General features: G+C 46.0%; 1 protein-coding gene across 6 annotated transcripts in view; it reads right to left on the bottom strand.

The window, feature by feature from the left end:
* Positions 1–13,570, bottom strand: part of LOC308664089 (uncharacterized protein) — a 71,447-nt gene extending 57,877 nt beyond the window's left edge. The window contains exons 1-3 of one of the 6 annotated variants that reach the window (XR_014025601.1): positions 2,572–2,587; positions 1,742–1,845; positions 1,542–1,649 (exon numbers count right to left, since the gene is read on the bottom strand). The gene's annotated coding sequence lies outside the window, so the exon portion shown is untranslated. Of the gene's footprint in view, positions 1–1,541; positions 1,650–1,741; positions 1,846–2,571; positions 2,652–9,876; positions 10,785–13,498 lie in introns of those variants that run through there. The other 5 variants (XR_014025599.1, XR_014025600.1, XM_081321078.1 and 2 more) reach the window with 5 other exon arrangements.
* Positions 13,571–20,430: the final 6,860 nt, after the last annotated feature.

Here is a 20,430-nt window from a genome sequence, read left to right as displayed (position 1 = left end):
CCCGGCAGGGAGAAGGGGTGATATGCCCTCCCCTTCCTATGAGAGGAGGTGGCAGGAGCTTGCCGGGGCTGCTGCTGCCACGTCTCGCCTCTCCTTCGCTGTTTGGACCAGCGTGGGACTGCTCGGATCCCCGCGCTAAAATCCCCGCCATGGCCGCCTCCGCTCTGCTCTGGGCAGGGAGCGCCTAGTCAGGCCCTCCTCAGTCTGCGGAGGAGCAAGCGAGGCGCTGCGGGAATCTCTGCCGGTGCTAGTCCTGGGGTGGTTGGGATGGAGCGCCGTCGCTCTGCTTGGGCGCTTTTGGCAGGACGGGGAAGAAGTGGCATGCGCAGATTGAAGTTCTCTCTCTCTCTCTTTCTCTCTGGCAGCGGCGGGGAAGAGAGAGAAGGATAAGGGAGGGGGCGAGGCGTTAAAACCCCCGCTCCAGTGGCCGCCTCCGGACTAGTGAGGATGTTGCCTGAGGTAATGGGGGGCGAGGGAGGCAGAGGCGAGCTGGGCAGAGCGGAGCCGAGTAACGAGAGGATGGCAGGCAGCCCCACCAGAGCCAGCTGACGGGAAGAGAAAGAGAGAGAGTGCGCGCGCACTCTCCAAACCGCCACCGTCCCGTTTGCACAGCTGCCGCGTTCTTTCATGTTTGATGAGCGTGGCAGACCTCCAAATGGGACGGCAGCGGTTTGGAGAGTGCACGCGCACCTCTCCAAACTGCTACCGTCCTCTTTGCACAGCTGCTGCGTTCGTGTTTCTTTCAGTTTCTTTCAAACACGGAGGAATGCAGCAGCTCTGCAAATGGAGCGGTGGCGGTTTGGAGAGCTGCTGCATTCATCAAACGCAGAGGTTTGGAGGTCCCGGGAGAGGGGCAGGGCATTCGGGTGGCTCCGGTGGCACCCGGGCGGAAGGCGCTGCAGCAACCCAGTGCCTGTCGCCTGTGAGTCCGTCCCTCCCCCCCCCGTGTAAGCTGGCGGCACTGGGCAGCGACAGGTGTGTGCGGCTCAGGATGTGGTGCGGGTGTAGGGGTGGTGTATGTTTTTGTTCTGCGCATGCGCGTGCGTGCCCATGTGCATGCCCACATGCGCGCGCACATTTTGCGGCTCCCACTTTTTTGTGTGTATGACGGAACCGGTTCTGAGTGGCTCCTTTGCTGTTTTGGGTTGCTGACCCCTGACCTAGAGGCAAACAAAGTTATCACTAAAAGCCAACATGGCTTTGTCAAAAACAGATCATGCCAGACAAACTTTATTGCATTCTTTGACCAAGTGATAAAACTAGTGGACCAGAGGAACGCTGTAGATATAATTTACTTGGACTTCAGTAAGGCATTTGATAAAGTCGATCACAACCTACTACTTGATAAGATAGAAAAATGTGGGTTAGATAGCATCACCACCAGATGAATTCGTAGCTGGCTGACAGGCCGTACTCAGCGTGTGGTCCTCAATGGAACCGCATCTACATGGAAGGAAGGGTGTAGTGGGGTGCCCCAGGGCTCTGTTCTGGGCCCAGTGCTCTTTAACATCTTCATCAACGATTTGGATGAGGGGATAGATGGGGAACTCATCAAATTTGCAGATGACACCAAGCTGGCAGGAATAGCCAATACTCCAGAAGATAGGCTTAAGATACAGAAGGATCTGGACAGACTTGAACACTGGGCACTGTCTAACAAAATGAAATTCAATTGTGAAAAAAGTAAGGTTCTACATTTAGGCAGGAAAAATCAAATGCACAGGTATAGTATAGGTGGTACCTTGCTCAATAGTAGTAACTGGGAGAGAGATCTCGGAGTCCTAGTGGACAATCACTTAAATGTAAGTCAGCAATGTGCTGGGGATAATGGACCTCTGCCCTTCCCTTAAAAAAAAAGCCCAGTCAAAATACCATCATCCATGTAGGGCTGTTCGCTTAGTGGGCAGAGAGAAACAGGGACGCAGCAGTCACCAAAGAGGGAATCTGAGCACGTAAGAGAGGCAGATTCAGGGGCTCCATCTCAAAGGAAGCCCACCTGGACAGGGCAGCCCATTGGCCAAGCCCACCTGGACGCCTCTCGGCTCTCCCTCACCCGCCTTCCAGACGCCATTCAGCTCCTCCTCGCAGGGTCCCCGCCCTCCCCTCCAGCCTCGCTCCCTCCCAGCCCAGAGCTCCCCCCGTCCTCTTCCTCCTCCTCCCCTCCGGGCACTGGCAGGCTGACCCTCACCAGCAGCGAGAGGGGAACGTGGGAACGGGGGTGCCCAACCTTCCGGGAAATACCAGGAGCCCCCAGGCGGGGAGCCGGGCTGCGCCAAGAGGGGGGGCTGCGGGGCAGGAGGGGGGCTCGGGGGAAGGACCTGGAGGGGATCGGAGAGCCGTTCGCGGAAGCCGCAACCCAGGAGGAGGAGAAGCGAAGGCGCAGCGCTTCCCACGGAGCAGAAAAGCCCGCGAGGAAAGGCGGAGACTCGGAAGGGGAGGGGGCGCAACTGGGGGAAACCCACCTGGCTCTCCCTCCCTCCCTCCCTCCCCCCAGGAATCCCCCCTCCCCTTCCCCCCCCGGGGATTCCCCCCTCCCGATTGCCCTCCCCCTCTCGGAGCCTCCTCGCCCACCTGGCGCCCTTTCAGCGACCCTCCCCGCGAGGGGAATCTCCGCAGCGCCGCCGTAAGAAAGGTTGGGAGAGCAGGAAAAGGGGCGGGAGGGGCCGGAAAGTGGACTCCCACAGCCTTATTTCCGTTTCCGGCCTCTCTAGGCGCCAGAGAGAAGCTCTCTGCGTTTAACCCCTTCGTGGAAGCCGATGGGGGAGGGGGCGACAGCACAAAGCAGAAATGCAGCCCCAAACCAGGACAGACCATCCACCAGGTTTCCCTGAAGGCTGCAAATGTTCATTTCTCCATCTCTTCTCAGATATTGTTTTTTTTATTAAAGAGTTTTACAAAAAAAAAATTTACAATACATATCCCCCAAACCCACCCACCCCAAACCACCACCCTTCCCCCCCCCACTTCCCAGACCTGAATACAGGGTTATAAATATAATCATATTCTAACTAATATTATCCATTATAAAATTAACCAAATTCATAATGTGCTTTAACTCCCCTTTAACATAGATACATTCAAATTATTAAAAACATAATAATAACTTAAACAAAAATATAATCAATACTAATACTAAAGTTAATAATAATCTAAAATCTACTCATAAGCTAAATGGAACTTTTTAGTCCCATATTTATTCTGAATATAATCTATCCATCTCCTCCAAACTGAAATATATCTTTCTTGCGAATGATCCTTCAAATAAGCAGAAATCTTAGACATTTCTGCAAGATTCGATACCTTAAGTACCCATTCTTCTATAGTAGGCAAACTATCCTTCTTCCAATATTGCCCTACCAATAACCGTGCTGCTGTTTGAATTTGAATTTTATTGAATTTATATACCGCCCTTTCCCGTAGGACTCAGGGCGGTTTACAGGGTATATAAAACATCAATACAAAAATTAAGAGCAATTAAAAAAGATTAAACTAAATCCCTGAAAAATATAAAACCCCAGTTAAAACCCCAATTAAAACTCAGCCTGGGCTGGAAAGCTTGAAGAGCCAGGTCTTCAGGTCTCGGCGAAATGATCGAAGGTCGGGGGCAGTCCTAAGCTCCACGGGCAGCTGGTTCCAAAGGGCAGGCGCCTCCACAGAGAAGGCCCTCCCCCTGGGTGTTATCCGGCGGCATTCTTTTACCGGGGGCACCCTGAGAAGGCCCCGTTATCAAGTTCAACATCAAATTAATTTTTTTAGTATCACAATCTACAATACCCAATAAAAACAATTGTGGAGAAAACTTTATCTTTCTCTTAAAAATCTTTTGAATGTTCCACCAAATTTTAATCCAAAAAGCTTTTATATTTCTACAAGTCCACCACATATGAAAATAAGTAGCATCTAAACTACCACATCTCCAGATTTAGGCTGTAGGTTAGGATACATGTTAGACAACTTTTTGGGATCCAAATGCCATCTCTAACATTTTATAAAAAATTTCTCTTAAATTTTGAGCCTGAGTAAATTTAACATTTCTGACCCAGATTACCTCCCAAGTATCCAACGGAATTGGTTCCTGTATGTCAGATATTCTTGACAAATGGATCCAAAAATTTCAGACTTGGATTCATCATTGCATAATACTCTTTTCCACTGATCCCGTAATTCAATTTTTGTGAGCTTCAGCATATCTTAGCTGAAGCCATCTGTGGGATGCAGGCAGCACAGAAAACCACACACTCTCTGGTGCGTGAAAAAACTTTTCTCCACACAACCGGTCTCTGGTGCCCAAAACGTTGAGGACCTCTGCCCTAAGGCTATTTTCTTTACTCTCTGCCCTGGAGGCCTCAGGGCATAGGACTGGCATCCCCGTCACTAAGCAGCCGGTCATTAAGCATGTTAAGCATCACATGACAGTGTCAACTCACATCCGTTCCTCTGTAGTTGTTAAGCAAAGCATGATCGTGACTTGCAGATTCCTGCCGGCATTCCCCACTTACGTTTCTTGTCAGAAGCTAGTTGGACAGTAAAAAATGGGGATCGTGAGTGTGGGATGCTGAAACCATTATAAATGTGCACCTGTTTGTTCCATTTTATGACCTTCCTTGCCATAGTTGTGAAGTGAATCACTGCAGGGTTCAGTGGGTTTTTTGCTCAATTTTTTATTATTTTTATTATTCAAAATACAAAATACAAAGAAAACAGTGGGAAACTAAGGGTAGGAAAAAGGGAAGAAGGAAAATGGCATAGAGGGAGGAGAAAAATGTTGACTTCCGACTCTTTTTAGCATAGTAAAATATAATAAGGTTACAACTTCAACTTTACTTTTACACAGTCATTTATTTCTTACTTAACCTATTTAATCCAGATGTCTCCAACTATTCTTGGTTGGCGGACTGGAGGGAAAGAGGGGGAAGAGTTTTATGCGCGTGCGTGCACGCACATAAAAGGGGCCACGAGCACCTGCGACGCAAACGGGGCGGTGCTAGCACCCAGATGACACTAGCAAGGACCGCCCCATTTTTGCCGTACAGGCGCTAGTGCCATCCTGTTTGCTGTGCGCCCAAACATTTTGCCCAGGCCCCACCCCAATTTTGCCAGGGCGGCAGTGCTCACATGAGTGGGGATGAGTGCGTGCCCTGGGCAGCCAATCACGCCTGGGTTGGGGACCCCTGATCTAATCAGGAAAAGCCAAATTTCATTTTCTTCCATCATAGGCACAAAATCATGAGACTTTGAAAAGAGGGCAGAGTAGAACAGCTAACATGGTTAAAGGCCTGGCGACTAAAGCACATGAAGAACGGTTGGAGGATTTGGGTATGGCTAGTCTAGTAAAAAGAAGGACCAGGGGTGATATGATAGCCGTGTTCCAAAATTTGAGGGGCTGCCACAAAAAAGAGGGGGCAACCTATTTTCCAAAGCACCAGAAGGTGAGATAAAGAACAATGGAAGGAAACTAATGAAGTAAAGAAGCAACCCAGAACTAAAGACAAATATCCTAAGAGTGAGAACAGTTAACAAGTGAAATAGCTTATCTTCAGAAGTTGCAAAGTGTTGGCTTTTTTGGCAGCTGCAGCACACTGCTGGCTCATATTTAAGTGATTGTCCACTAGGACTCCGAGACAGCCACAATCTCTGGATGCAAGCTATTCCATTGATTAATTGCTCTCAGTGATGGAAAATTTCTCTTTACTTCTAAGTTGGATCTCATTTTAATAAACCTCTTGTCCTGCCCTCAGGTACCTTAGAGAGTAAGTCAATCCCCTCTTCTTGGTGACAGTCCCTCAAGAACTGGAAGACAGCTATCGTCTCCCTCAAGTATGATGACCTTTGATAGCCTAGATATACCTAGCTCCCACAACTGATCACCATATGATTTAGTGTCCAGACCCTTTATCATCTTTACTGCTCTTCTCTGCATAAATTCCAGGGTTTCAAAAACTTTTCGTTATCGTGGTGACCAAAACTGGATACAGTATTTGAAGTGATGTCACCAACACTGTGTGAAGCAATTCTATCTCCTCCTGTTGTCTTGACACTATTCCTCTGTTGCTGCAATCTAGGACAGCATTGGCTTTTTTTGGCAGCTGCAGCACAATAATGGCGCAAGTGGTACTTGTCCACTTATCTTGGGTCCCAGGGATACATAGTCTGCCTTTTTGGAGACCTCCTGGAGGCAGCCATCATTTTCACTGTGCCCACAATCTCTTAACACAGTCTACAAAGGGTTAAGGTCGCAAAACAGAACAGTCAGTCACACGCTCAGGGAACACTGACCAAGATGCAGCCACCAATTTGGCCCAGAGGAAGGCGTGGCAAAATAGCAGCTGCTTCCACAAGTCCACCATATGGCACCTGCGTTCCTTCACCAACTTGAGGTTCAGAGATCTTCAAAAGGTATGGAGGAGGAGGCTGTGAGGCGTGGTGTGGTGAGAGTCAAGATTAAGGATTGAAAGGATCCAATGGAAGTGGGAAAAAGATTGTGGGGATCCTGTGGGGAAGGGAAAGGCCTGGAGGGAACTAAAAGGGTAAGGAGGTCTTTGGAAGGCAAATCTGGGTCTGTGCTTTCATGACATACTAACATAGCCCACGGATGCATGTCCTGCTCTTCTTCACAAACTTGAGGTTCAAAAGGTATAGAGGACTTGCAATTTGATTAACGGCTTCATCAGGGAGAGAAGGAGGTGGGATAGTTCATCAAGGGAGTCTTGTTTAACCACCATTGCAAGATGCAACCGTAACTGAGGTAAAAATTGTTATCTCGAGGACTATTTGTATGTTGGCTGGGGAATTCTGGAGCTCAAAATCTGGAGGACACCAAGGTAGAAGAATGAAACTCCACAGGGGGGAATTCCATAATCAATATACAAAAAACACCACCCAAAAGCCTTTTTCACAAATTGCACAACTTCTGCAAAAGGAAATATCCAGTAATTTCTGCTGATAACCAAAAATAAAAAGCTAGACTTTATCAAAATAATAATTTCCACTTATTTCTCTCTGCCAACTGGTCTAAACCTGAGATGTGGACTAAAAAGAATTAAAATAGTCAATTTCTCACCTACACTCTCAATGGGAAATCAGAAATGAAAATCAAACCTTCTTTAAATGCATCAATTTTTGCCTGTCAGATTTCTTGCGTTCAATAAGGGGTGCTTTACGCTTGAAATATCTTCCACAGATTGGATATTTGACAGGTGTCCACCCATGTGAATCCTCTGGCGCATCAACAGGTTGTAAGTATGACTGAAACCTTTCTCACAAAAAGGACATTTAAAGGGTTTGTCTCCTGTGTGAGTTCTCTGGTGAATCACCAAGTATGAAGTTGTACTGAAACTTTTCCCACAATCGGGACATTCAAAAGGTTTCTCTCCTGTGTGAGTCCTCTGGTGTATCACCAGATTGGAATTCTGACTGAAACTTTTCCCACAAACTGGACACTCATATGGTTTCTCACCTGTGTGAATCCTCTGGTGTTTCACCAGAATGGAATTCTGACTGAAACTTTTCCCACAAACTGGACACTCATATGGTTTCTCTCCCGTGTGAATCCTCTGGTGTATCACGAGTTCATAATTCTCACTGAAACTTTTCCCACAATCAGGACATTCAAAGGCTTTCACTCCTGTGTGAGTCCTCAGGTGTCTCATGAGGTGGGAATTGTCAGTGAAATTTTTGCCACAAGCTGGACACTCATAATAATTTCCACTTATTTCTCTCTGCCAACTGGTCTAATCCTGAGATGTGGACTAAAAAGGATTAGGCCAGAATTAAAATAGTCAATTTCTCACCTACACTCTCAATGGGAGATCTGAAATGAAAATGAAACCTTCTTTAAATTCATCAACTTTTGCCTCATGTCAAATTTCTTGTATTCAATAAGGGGTGATTTACGCTTGAGGTACCATCCACAGATTGAATAGTTGACAGGTGTCCACCCATGTGAATCCTCTGGTGCATCAACAGGTTGTACGTATGACTGAAACTCTTCCCACAAAAAGGACATTTAAAGGGTTTGTCTCCTGTGTGAGTTCCCTGGTGAATCACCAAGTGTGAAGATGTAATGAAACTTTCCGACGTTCAAAAGGTTTCTCTCCTGTGTGAGTCCTCTGGTGTATCACCAGACTGGAATTCCGACTGAAACTTTTCCCACAAACTGGACATTCAAAAGGTTTCTCTCCTGTGTGAGTTCTCTGGTGTGTCAGCAGATTAGAAATCTGATTGAAACTTTTCCCACACTCGGGACATTTAAAGGGTTTCTCTCCTGTGTGAGTCCTCTGGTGTATCACCAGACTGGAATTCCAAGTGAAACTTTTACCACATTCTGGACACTCATATGGTTTCTCTCCTGTGTGAATCCTCTGGTGTATCGCTAGTTCATAATTCTCACTGAAACTTTTCCCACAATCAGGACATTCAAAGGCTTTCACTCCTGTGTGAGTCCTCAGGTGTTTCATGAGGTGGGAATTGTCAGTGAAATTTTTGCCACAATCTGGACACTCATACGGCTTCTCTCCTGTGTGAGACCTCTGGTGTATGACTAGGCTGGAACTGTGACTGAAACTTTTCCCACAGAGAGCACATTCAAAGGGTTTCTCTCCTGTGTGAGTCCTCTGGTGTCTCACCAGGAAGGAATTCTGACTGAAACCTTTCCCACAATCTGGACACACATATGATTTCTTTTCTGTGTGAGTCCTCTGGTGGTTCACCAGGCTGGAATTGTGACTGAAATCTTTCCCACAATGAGGACATTCAAAAGGTTTCTGTTCTGTGTGAATCCTCTGGTGTTTCACTAGGCTGGAATAGTCACTGTAACTTTTCCCACAATCAGGACATTTATAGGGTTTCTCCCCTGTGTGAGTCCTCTTGTGTCTCACCAGGCTGGAATAGTCTCTGAAACCTTTCTGACAATCAGGACATTCATAGGGTTTCTCCCCTGGGTGAGTCCTCTGGTGTATCACCAGTCTGGAACTGTGACTGAAACTTTTCCCACAATCAGGACATTCAAAGGGTTTCTCTCCTGTGTGAATCCTCTGGTGTAACACCAGGTTATAAATCCGACTGAAACTTTTCCCACAATCAGGACATTCATAGGGTTTCTCCCCTGTGTGTGTCCTCAGGTGTATCACCAGGCTGGAATTGTGATTGAAACCTTTCCCACAATGAGGACATTCAAAGGGTTTCTCCCCTGTGTGATTCTTTTGGTGAATCAACAGGATGGAATTGTGACTGAAACCTTTCTCACAATGAGGACATTCAAAAGGTTTCTCCCCTGTGTGAGTGCTCTGGTGTATCACCAGGCTAGAAATGTGACTGAAACCTTTCCCACAATCAGGACATTTAAATGGTTTCTCTCCTGTGTGAGTCCTCTGGTGTTTCACCAGGCTGGAATGGTCAATAAAACCTTTCCCACAATCAGAACATTCAAAGGGTTTCTCTCCTGTGTGAGTCCTCTGGTGTTTCACCAGGCTGGAATGGTCAATAAAACCTTTCCCACAATCAGAACATTCAAAGGGTTTCTCTCCTGTGTGAGTCCTCTGGTGTATCACCAGGCTGGAACTGTGACTGAAACCTTTCCCACAATCAGGACATTCATAGGGTTTCTCCCCTGTGTGTGTCCTCTGGTGTATCACCAGCCTGTAATTGTGACTGAAACCTTTCCCACAAGCAGGACATTCATAGGGTTTCTCCCTTGTGTGTGTCCTCTGGTGTTTCACCAGGCTGGAACTGTGACTGAAACCTTTCCCACAGTCGGGACATTTAAAGGGTTTCTCTCCTGTGTGATTCCTCTGGTGTTTCACCAGGCTGGAATGGTCAATGAAACCTTTCCCACAATCAGGACATTCATAGGGTTTCTCCCCTGTGTGAGTCCTCTGATGTTTCACCAGGCTGGAATTGTGACTGAAACCTTTCCCACAATCAGGACATTCAAAGGGTTTCTCTCCCGTGTGACTCCTCAGGTGTATCACCAAGTGGGAATTCCGACTGAAACATTTCCCACAGTTCAGACATTCAAAGAATTTATCTCCTTTTTGAGTCCTTTGGTGACTCATCAGGTGGGAATGTCTAAGGAAACTTTTCCCCAAACTGGACACTCATACACTTTCTCCTTGGTGTGAGTCCTCTGACATATGACCACGTTGCTCTAGTTGCTAAGGCATTTACCGCAGTGAGAGCATTTGTAGGGCATCTGTCCTGTCTGTGTCTTTCCATGAACCACAAGAAAACTGTTCAGACTAAACCTTTTGTCACATTTCTAGCATTCCAATGGCTTTTCTACAGTGTGGATCTTCTCGTGCGTAATCAGTTGTTATGTACCATTTGGGTTTTTCCCACAATTGGCACATCCATGCAGCTTTTCCACCAATGATATCCTTGAGGGGGTCAAAAATATGGGCGATCGCTTGTTTAGTAGTGCTTTGATTCAAGTCAGTTTTTTTCTGCACAGGTTGAGGCCTGCCTTACTGTATGCTGTACATGCCTGTCTAATTGGCCTTTTCTTGCCACTGACTTCCAGATATTTCCCTCTTTTTCGGAATCAAAAATAAACTCTCTTGATTTTTTGTGTAATGTATCGTGGAGTTTTGTGAAGTGTACTTTTACCAGCTTCAAATATCTTCTTGGTTTTCTCTTGTTTCTCTCTCACCTGCTGAGGAAAGTGAAGAATTTTGTGGCTTTCTGAAGGAAATGGAAAATATTTGAATTTCTGGCTTGATTTCCTTTCCTTTTAAAAGCTGCTTGTTATTCTTAGTTGTCCAGGGTGCTCTTATTGCCATCCTCTTTATCTATAAGATTCAAACAAAAGTGTAACTTTAGTTGTTTATAAAATGGCTTCAGAAGATGTAAGAAAAAGAAAAAAGTATACATTAAAATTAATTAATACAATTAATTCTTCCCAATTAAATTAAGAGGCTGTGGCGTTTTGAAATACTTGGCATTGTCTGAATAAAGGTATTATTGCAAATGAAGATGTTGCAGCTGAGAATAAAGATCACCTGACAGTAGAAGATGGAAAGGGTTTCACAGAAAGTCTAGGCGAGCGCTGAAAATGGAAAATGTAAGGCTTGGACTGTCAGGGAGAAAATCAAAAAACTCCCTATCAGAGGGCGATGAACTGTGGTTCATTTGATGCATGGTGAACATCAGGTAAAAATAAAGAAAACCCGAAGCATATATTCTACTATAAAACTTTTAATTACAAAGAAAGACTCATGACTACATGTCTATATCACCAGACAGCACAAAGCGAAGGAAAGAAGTAGTAGAAGTAAACTTTTGTGGCTGGACATGCGCACATCATAGTAGATCCAGACATGAAACCAAAACATGGCTGTGACAATCACCTTGGTTACAATGATAAGAGTACAATACAGCTGGCAGAAAAACAGAGTGAGAGGTGCTGAGCTTACAAAACAGAAAAAACGCAGTGACCTGGACCTTGCCAAGAAAATAGGCCATTTAGTTAAGCAAGATCTCACGTTGTGGATGGCAAAAGAAGTAAAAGAAAAGGGTGAAAGAAAAAAAATGTCTTCCCTTTGACCTTGCTGGTCAAGCTCCTGTCTCTCTTCGCTCACCCAATGGATTAATTCTAAAGATAAAAATTTTATCTTGTGACTGTTTCTTACTACTACACTCGGGGAGTAGATCATTGTGTGACCTTGCTGTAAAAAACAGCTGGATTTTCTCCTCCAGCAGGGGATGCTAGGCAGAAGAGTGCATTTCTCAGTTACCACTTACCTCTCTGTAACCCTTCTTTGCATACTGCAACCAATTTTGGTCTCCACAGTATAAAAAAAATGTTGAGACTCCAGAAAAAGTGCAGAGAAGAGCAACAAAGAGGATTAGAGGACTGAAGGTTAAAACACATGAAGAACGGTTACAGGAACTGGGCATGGCTAGTCTAGTGAAGAGAAGGACCAGGGGAGACATGATAGCAGGCATCCAATATTTGAGGGGCTGTCACAGAAAGCACCTGAAGGCCAGGCAAGGCATAAAAGATGGAAACTGAATCCAATTATATTCCATTTATATTCCACTCCTAATTTCCTATCTGTGCAATCCTAAATCTCACCCCCTTACTGGGTTCTACCATCCACAAGGAGAGGGAGAGAAGATATCAGTTGGCCAACCTTATCCATTAGATGCAAGGTTGTCTCTTCAGCCTGCCTAGAGGCCATCATCAAAGACCAGAGGAAGAACCTTTGAACTGAGAAGAACAAAAGCAAGAGGGGGGGGCAGATTCTGGTTTACATCTCTGAGTGCATTGAGCTTCTCTTTTCCCAAGAAGGGTTTTGACACATGAAACTTAACAGATCCGGGACTGACCAAATGGACAGAAGGGAGGGGTTTTACTTGGGGACACTTTAAAAGTATCGATCTGTGACCCACTTTCCAGATCCTGTCTAGATTATCCACTACCAACTATGTTTTAGTAAAAGTTCCTTCTTGGACAATCCTGTCTCCGAGAGTTCTTCTTTCCTAAAATGTGGGTTGAGGTGGGTTCTGACACTGTGGGAGTTTCAACACTGGAGGCTTTCAAGAAGAGACTGGACTACCATCTGTCAGAAATGGTGTAGGGTCTCCTGCTCAGGCGGGGGGGTTGGACTAGATGACCTGTAAGGTCGCTTCCAATTCTGTTATAATATTATATTCCATGCCCAGGCACCCTAAGAAATATGCGTATTATCCCCAAACATCTCAGTGGTCTCAAAACATCTTGAGGAGCTCCAGTTGGCTGGAAATGGGCTACTCATAGGGGGGGAAGAGATGGGCTGGGGGCAAACATCTCAGAGTTCTCAAAACATCTTGGACAGGTCCAGTTGGCTGGAAATGGACTGGTCATGGGGGGACAGATGGGCTGCGGGCAAACCTACCCCTTATTTTGCATCCAGCGAGCACGGTCATTTCAGAGCTGGCTTGAATTTATGGCAACCAACGCTCTTGGCAAAAGAGCCCTTTGATTTAAACAAATGGAGTCCAAGGCTTTTGTTTCTAAGGGATCGGATTGGGGCAGATTTGACATTAAGCCAGGTCTGCAGTGGTGGTCAACCTGGAAAGGAAAACGTCTCTACTTTAGGAACCATACAAACAATGTCGTCTCAAGGGAGCGACCGAGGAAGAGATCGAGGCTTAGGGGAGAGCATCCTGGAAACCCCCTCCAGGAGGGCTGGATCTATTCGGGTGGCTGGGAAAGGAAAGCCACTAAGATTCAGGAGCTCCATCTCAAAGGAAGCCCACCTGGACAGGGCTGCCCATTGGCCAAGCCCACCTGAACGCCTCTCGGGTCTCCCTCACCTCCAGGGCGGTGATTTCAGAGCTGGCTTGCTATTAAATTTAGAGAAATGTTTTCTGTTCAAAATAATCTATCTACACAGTGATTAATCCTTGCAAAGCACTCTCCCTCCCTCCCTCCCTCCCCCGAGGAATCCCCCCTCCCCTTCCCCCCCCGGGGATTCCCCCCTATTGATTGCCCTCCCCCTCTCGGAGCCTCCTCGCCCACCTGGCGCCCTTTCAGCGACCCTCCCCGCGAGGGGAATCTCCGCAGCGCTGCCGTAAGAAAGGCCGGGAGAGCAGGAAAAGGAAGCGGAAGGAGCCGGAAACTGCACTCCCACAGCCTTATTTCCGTTTCCGGCCTCCTCTCTAGGCGCCAGAGAAAAGCTCTCTGCTTTTAACCCCTTCGTGGAAGCCGCTGCGGGGAGGGGGCGACTGGGGCTCCGCCGGCAATGCCAAAGTGCTCCAGTGGGGCCCCCGCAAAAGACCGTCTCCCCCAAGGAAACCTCCAAAATTCAAAGACAGGGATCGAGGTTTTTTTTTAAAAAAAGATACTTGCATATGTTAATCTGGATCTCTAAATGCACATTAGGAATTCATCGTTATTAAAAAAAACACAATATCTACCCTTATACTGTATGTTGAAAGGAGCCTGGAAGCACTTTTTCTGACTAACACATCGCATTAAAATGCATCATTTAGTCTGCAAAAGGGCTAGTCACTTTTCACTCGTCTGATTTTTGGCTGCCGTACGGCTCTCCTTCCAAAAAAATATGCAAAATCAACTTCTTCTGAGTTAGGGGATGCAATCCCTGCCTTGCTTCTCCTGTTTTAAGGGTTTTCTTGTCTAAACTGGAAGTTGCACCCCCAAAACATGATTCCCCCTTTCCAGCTTCCCCAAGGATAAAAAGAAATTAGCCACAACAAAGCTCTACATCACAATGTCAGTCTAAGGCAGGGGTGTCAAACTCAATTTCATTGAGGGCAACATCAGCATTGTGGTTGCCCTGGGGGGGGCGGGACGGGTGGGTATGGCCAGGGTGGGTGTGGCCTACTGGGTGGGCGTGGCTAAAGTGCATATGGCCTACTGGGTGGGCATGGCCAGCTCTACGTCATTGGCATCAAGGGTGCCTATGGAGGCCTGGGCAGCAGTGGGACAGATCTGGGGGTCTCTGGCAGAAGGAGGGTCTCTGGGCCAGGGCGAAGGCAGCGGGGACCGTTCCCTCACTGTTTCCAGGATGCCTTCGGGGGGCCACATGAAACCACTTCGCGGGCGGGATCTGGCCCCCGGGGCCTTGTGTTTGACATGTCTGGTCTAAGGGAATTTCATGCAACCTCCTTTCCTAACTGCTATCTGCAGATGCAGTCAGAGATTTCAAATGGAGAGGGATCCTGACGATCAAGGGGAAGCCACAAGGCACAGTGTTTCTTTCTTGTTTTATTGCCAGCAACATATTTAACTGTTTAGTGCTGAGGGAGGTTTCAAGCAGCTTCTACACTTATTTTCATCTCTGTACCTGTTTGGTTGTTATTGAGTCTGCACGGAAGCTCCCTACTGTTTGTAGTCTCACAAAGACAAGCTTTGGGAGAAGCACTCTGCCCTCAGGATTTCATTTCATAGCTTGCTGGTAATGCTGGAACTCTACTGCTGCAAAGTATACCTTGAAAGGAAAAATCACAAGAAGAAAAGGTGGAATGGCTTCCTTACAAAGAAATCCAAAAAGGTTCATTAAAGAAGCTTTTTGCTTGTTTATTCCCATTCAGGCTCTTTCCAGAAACAATGGCATGATAAGTTAAAACCTCTCTGTACCTTTCTGCATTCATGATCCCGTCAATTATCGCCAACATCACTGGCAGAAATGCAGCCCCCAACCAGGAAAGACGATCCACCATGTTTCCCTGAAGGCTGCAAATGTTCATTTGTCCATCTCTCTCCATCTCTTCTCAGATATTCTTGACAATTGGATCCAAAAATGTCAAACTTGGATTCATCACTGCATAATACTCTTTTCCACTGATCCCGTAATCCAATTTTTGTGAGCTTCAGCATATCTTAGCTGAAGCCATCTGTGGGATGCAGGCAGCACACAAAACCACATACTCTCTGGTGCGTGGAAAATCCTTTCTCCACACAACTGGTCTCTGGTGCCCAAAACATTGGGGACCTCTGCCCAAAGGCTATTTTCTTTACTCTCTGCCCTGGAGGCCTCAGAGCATAGGACTGGCATCCATGTCACTAAGCAGCCGGTCATTAAGCATATTAAGCATCACGTGACAGTGTGGCCCATTCATGGGCAGTGGCCTAATTGCCACTGAGACACGTGAATGACTGGCCGGTGTGTGTGGACAGCCGAAGGTGTGTGAACCTTATTGCAGGCCCTTGTGGCCCCACTTGTCTAAGCCTCATAGCCAGCACTCGTGGTCTCATATTCACCGGCCCCTCCGACAAAATCATCCCACCCCGTCCAAGCTGCCAACCTGCAAAGATGGGGAACTCTGCCCGAAAGACTTTCAAATTTACTTGGAACAATTACTTTGAATTGCACTGAGAGGTTTAAACAGTCATCTTCAAGCCTAGTGGACGGTCACTTAAATATGAGCCAGCAGTGTGCAGCAGCACCAAAAAAGCTAATACAATCCTTGGTTGCATAAACAGAGGGAGAGAGTCAAGATGATGTGAAGTATTAGTACCACTATATAAAAACATAGTAAGACCACATCTGGAACACTCCATCCAGTTTTGGTCACATTATAAAAATGATGATGAGACTTGGAAAAGAGGGCAGAGAAGAACAGATATCATGATTAAGGGTTTGGCTACAAAGGCACATGAAGAACGGTTGGAGGATTTGGGTATGGCTAGTCTAGTGAAAAGAAGGACCAGGCGTGATATGATAGCCGTGTTCCAAAATTTGAGGGGCTGCCACAAAAAAGAGGGGGCAACCTATTTTCCAAACCACCAGAAGGTGAGACAAAAAACAATGGAAGGAAACTAATGAAGTAAAGAAGCAACCCAGTACTAAGGAGAAACTTCCTAACGGTGAGAACAATTAACCAGTGAAACAGCTCATCTTCAGAAGTTGTGGGTGCTTCATCACTGAAGGCTTTTAAGAGACTGGAAAACTACTTGTCTGAAATAGTACATTTTCTCCTTCTTGAGAAAATAGGTTGACCCTCCCTCCTTCGTGACAGCCACTCAAATAATGAACACGGCTATCATGTCACCCCTGGTCCTTCCTTTCACTAGACATACCCAATTCCTGCAACCATTCATGTTTTAGCCTATGGCCCTCTAATTGTTCTTGTTGCTCTTCTCTGCACTCTACATTCACTATATGGTGTGAGCAAAAGTGAATGCAGTATTGCAAGTGTGGTCTTATAAAGGCTTTATAATACTTCACATTAATCTTGAGTCTATCCACTAATGCAGCCTAGGATAGTATTGGCTTTTTTGGCAACTGCAGCACACTACTGGCTCATATCAATCAATCAATCAATCAATCAATCAATCAATCAATCAATCAATCAATCAGAACCGAGTTGCAAGGGACCCTGGAGGTCTTCAGCTCCAAACTCCCTACTCAAGCAGGGGACCCCATACCATTTCAGAAAGTATGTTTTCCAGTCCTTTCTGAAAACCGTCCATTGATGGAAGCACCTACAACTTCTGAAGGCAAACCGTTCTACTGGCTAACTGTCCTGTTAGGAAGTTTCTCCTTAATTCCAGGTTGCTTCTCTCCTTGATTTGTTTCCATCGTTTCTTGTCTTGCCTTCTGGTGCTTTGGAAAATAACTCCCCCCCCTTCTTTGTGGCTGGATTACCGGATTACAATTATGTCACTCCTAGTAGTCCTTTTCTCTAGACAGGCCATACCCAATTCTTCCAACCGTTCTTCATGTTTCTGCCTCCAGGCCCTCAATCATCTTAGTGGCTCTTTGCACTTTTCCCCCAAAGTCTCAACATCTTTTGTGTAATTTGATCAAAACTGGACGCAGTATTCCATGTGCCCTAAGGCTTTATAAAGTGGTAGTAATATTTCATGTGATTAGGATTCTATGCCTGTTTATAAAACCTAGGACTGTATTATTATTATTTTTGGCTGCTGCCGCACATTGCTGATCCTCCCTTCGTGTCCCCGCCCCAACTCACAGTGACACAAACCCTCCATCTTATTACACCACGTGAGCTAATTGCACAACACACCAGCCTCGCACGTCAATCATGCATAAAGTTTATAAAATTATTTCCCGTTCAAAAGCCTAACAGCCCATGGATAAAAGCTGTTCTTCAGCCTGTTGGTATGGCTGGCTATACTCCTATATCTCCTACCCGATGGTAGGAGAGTAAAGAAATACCGTCTAGGGTGTGACTCATCCCTGAGAATTTTCCTCACTCTTCCAATCAGCGAGCCCTGGCGAAGTCATCCAGTAGTGTCAGGGGACAGCCCCCAATGTCTTGTGCTGTGCTCACCACCCTCTGTAATGCTTTCCTATCTGTGGCTGTCAGGCCAGCACACCAAACCACAATGCAGTACGAGAGGACGCTCTCTATAGTAGACCGGTAAAAGTGGGTCATTGGCCGTTGTTCTACCCTGTTCTTCCTGAGAAAGTGAAGTCTCTGTTGGGCCTTTCTGGCCACCTGGGTTGTACTCACTTTCCAGGTAAGATCTTTGCAAAGGTATAGTCTGCGGATACCAGATCTAAAACAAAACTTTCATTTTAAAAGGTTTTGTCTGTGCTTGCTTTATTTTGGAAAAAAATATTTTGTGGATAAAATATTTTTTAAAAAATAAGCCCCTTTATCAGAAGCAAGTTCATGGGGTTGTTTTGCACCTATTTTATAAACTGTCTCCAAATTCATGGAAACATAGCATCATAGGCTTGGAAGGGAAGCTGGGAGGTCTTCTAGTCCAACACGCAGCTCAAGGCAGGAGACTTACACCATCCCACTCAAATGACGGTCCAGCCTAATTGTGAAAACCACCAGTAATGGGACAGCCACAATCTCTGGAGGCAAGCTATTATTAATTGCCATCACTGACAGAAAATTTCTCCTTACTTCTACGTTAGATCTCATTTTAATAAGCTTCCAGCCATTACTTCTTGTCCTAAACTTCCACCCATTACTACTTATCCTGCTCTCAGGTGCCTTAGAGAGTAAGTCAATCCCCTCTTCTTGGTGACAGCCCCTCAAGTACTGGAATACAGCTATCATGTCCCTCAAGTATGATTTCCTTTGATAGCCTAGATATACCAAGCTCCCACAACTGATCACCATGTGATTTAGTGTCCAGACCCTTTATCATCTTTACCGCCCTTCTTTGCACAATTTCCAGGGCTTCAACAACTTTTCGTATAGTGGCGACAAAAACTGGACACAGTATTCTAACTGTTCCAACAATCTGGACACTCACATGATTTCTTTTCTGTGAGTCCTTTGGTGTTTCACCAGGATGAAATTGTGACTGAAACCTTTCCCACAATGACATTCAAAACGTTTCTATCCCGTGTGAGTCCTCAGGTGTTTCAGCAGGCTGGAATTGTCACTGAAACCTTTCCCACAATCAGGACATTCAAAGGGTTTCTCTCCTGTGTGTGTCTTCTGATGTATTACGAGGTTGGAGTTCTCAGTAAAACTTTTGCCACAATCTCGACACTCATACGGCTTCTCTCCTGTGTGAGACCTCTGGTGTATTACCAGGCTGAAATTCTCACTGAAACCTTTCCCACAGAGAGCACATTCAAAGGGTTTGTCTCCTGTGTGAGTCTTCTGGTGACTCATGAGCTGGAATTTTTTAATGAAACTTTCCCCACAATATGGACACTGATATAATTTCTCTCCTGTGTGAGTCCTCTGGTGTCTTGCCAGGTTAGAATTCTGACTGAAACTTTTCCCACAATCAAGACATTCAAATGGTTTACCACCTGTGTGTATTTTCTGGTGACTCGTGAGCTGGAATTTTTGAATGAAACTTTTCACATAATCTGGACACTTATATAATTTCTCTCCTGTGTGAGTCCTCTGGTGTCTCACCAGGTTGGAATTCTGACTGAAACCTTTCCCACAATCAGGACATTCAAAGGGTTTCTCCCCTGTGTGAGTCGTCTGGTGTTTCACCAGGCTGGAATGGTGACTGAAACCTTTCCCACAGTCAGGACATTCATAGGGTTTCTCCCCTGTGTGAGTCCTCTGGTGTATCACAAGGATGGAATTGTGACTGAAACATTTCCCACAATCAGGACATTCAAAAAGTTTCTCTACTGGGTGAGTCCTCTGGTGTATCACCAGGCTGGAATTGCGACTGAAACCTTTCCCACAATCAGGACATTCAAAGGGTTTCTCTCCTGTGTGAGTCCTCTGGTGTTTCACCAGACTGGAATTGCGACTGAAACCTTTCCCACAATCAGGACATTCATAGGGTTTCTCCCCTGTGTGAGTTCTCTGGTGTATCACCAGTATGGAATTGTGACTGAAACCTTTCCCACAATCAGGACATTCATAGGGTTTCTCCCCTGTGTGTGTCCTCTGGTGTATCACCAGGCTGGAATTGTGACTGAAACCTTTCCCACAATCAGGACATTCATAGGGTTTCTCCCCTGTGTGTGTCCTCTGGTGTATCACCAGGGTGGAATTGTGACTGAAACCTTTCCCACAATCAGGACATTCATAGGGTTTCTCCCCTGTGTGTGTCCTCTGGTGTATTACCAGGCTGTAATTGTGACTGAAAACCTTCCCACAATTAGGACATTCATAGGGTTTCTCTCCTGTGTGACTCCTCTGGTGTTTCACAAGGTTGGAATGGTCAATGAAACCTTTCCCACAATCAGGACATTCATAGGGTTTCTCCCCTGTGTGAGTCCTCTGATGTTTCACCAGGCTGGAATGGTCAATGAAACCTTTCCCACACTCGGGACATTTAAAGGGTTTCTCTCCTGTGTGAATCCTCTGGTGTATCACCAGGTGTGAATTCCGACTGAAACGTTTCCCACAATCAGGGCATTCAAAGGGTTTCTCTCCCGTGTGACTCCTTAGGTGTATCACCAAGTGGGAATTCCAACTGAAACGTTTCCCACAGTCCAGACATTCAAAGAATTTATCTCCTTTTTGAGGCCTTTGGTGACTCATGAGGTGGGAATGTCTAAGGAAACTTTTCCCCAAACT

The sequence above is a fragment of the Vipera berus genome (genome assembly GCF_964194415.1).
Source record: "Vipera berus genome assembly, chromosome: 2".
Taxonomy (NCBI): Eukaryota; Metazoa; Chordata; class Lepidosauria; order Squamata; family Viperidae; genus Vipera; species Vipera berus.
The sequence above is the reverse complement of the archived record's forward strand: the minus strand, read 5'-3'. Positions and strand labels throughout refer to the sequence as shown.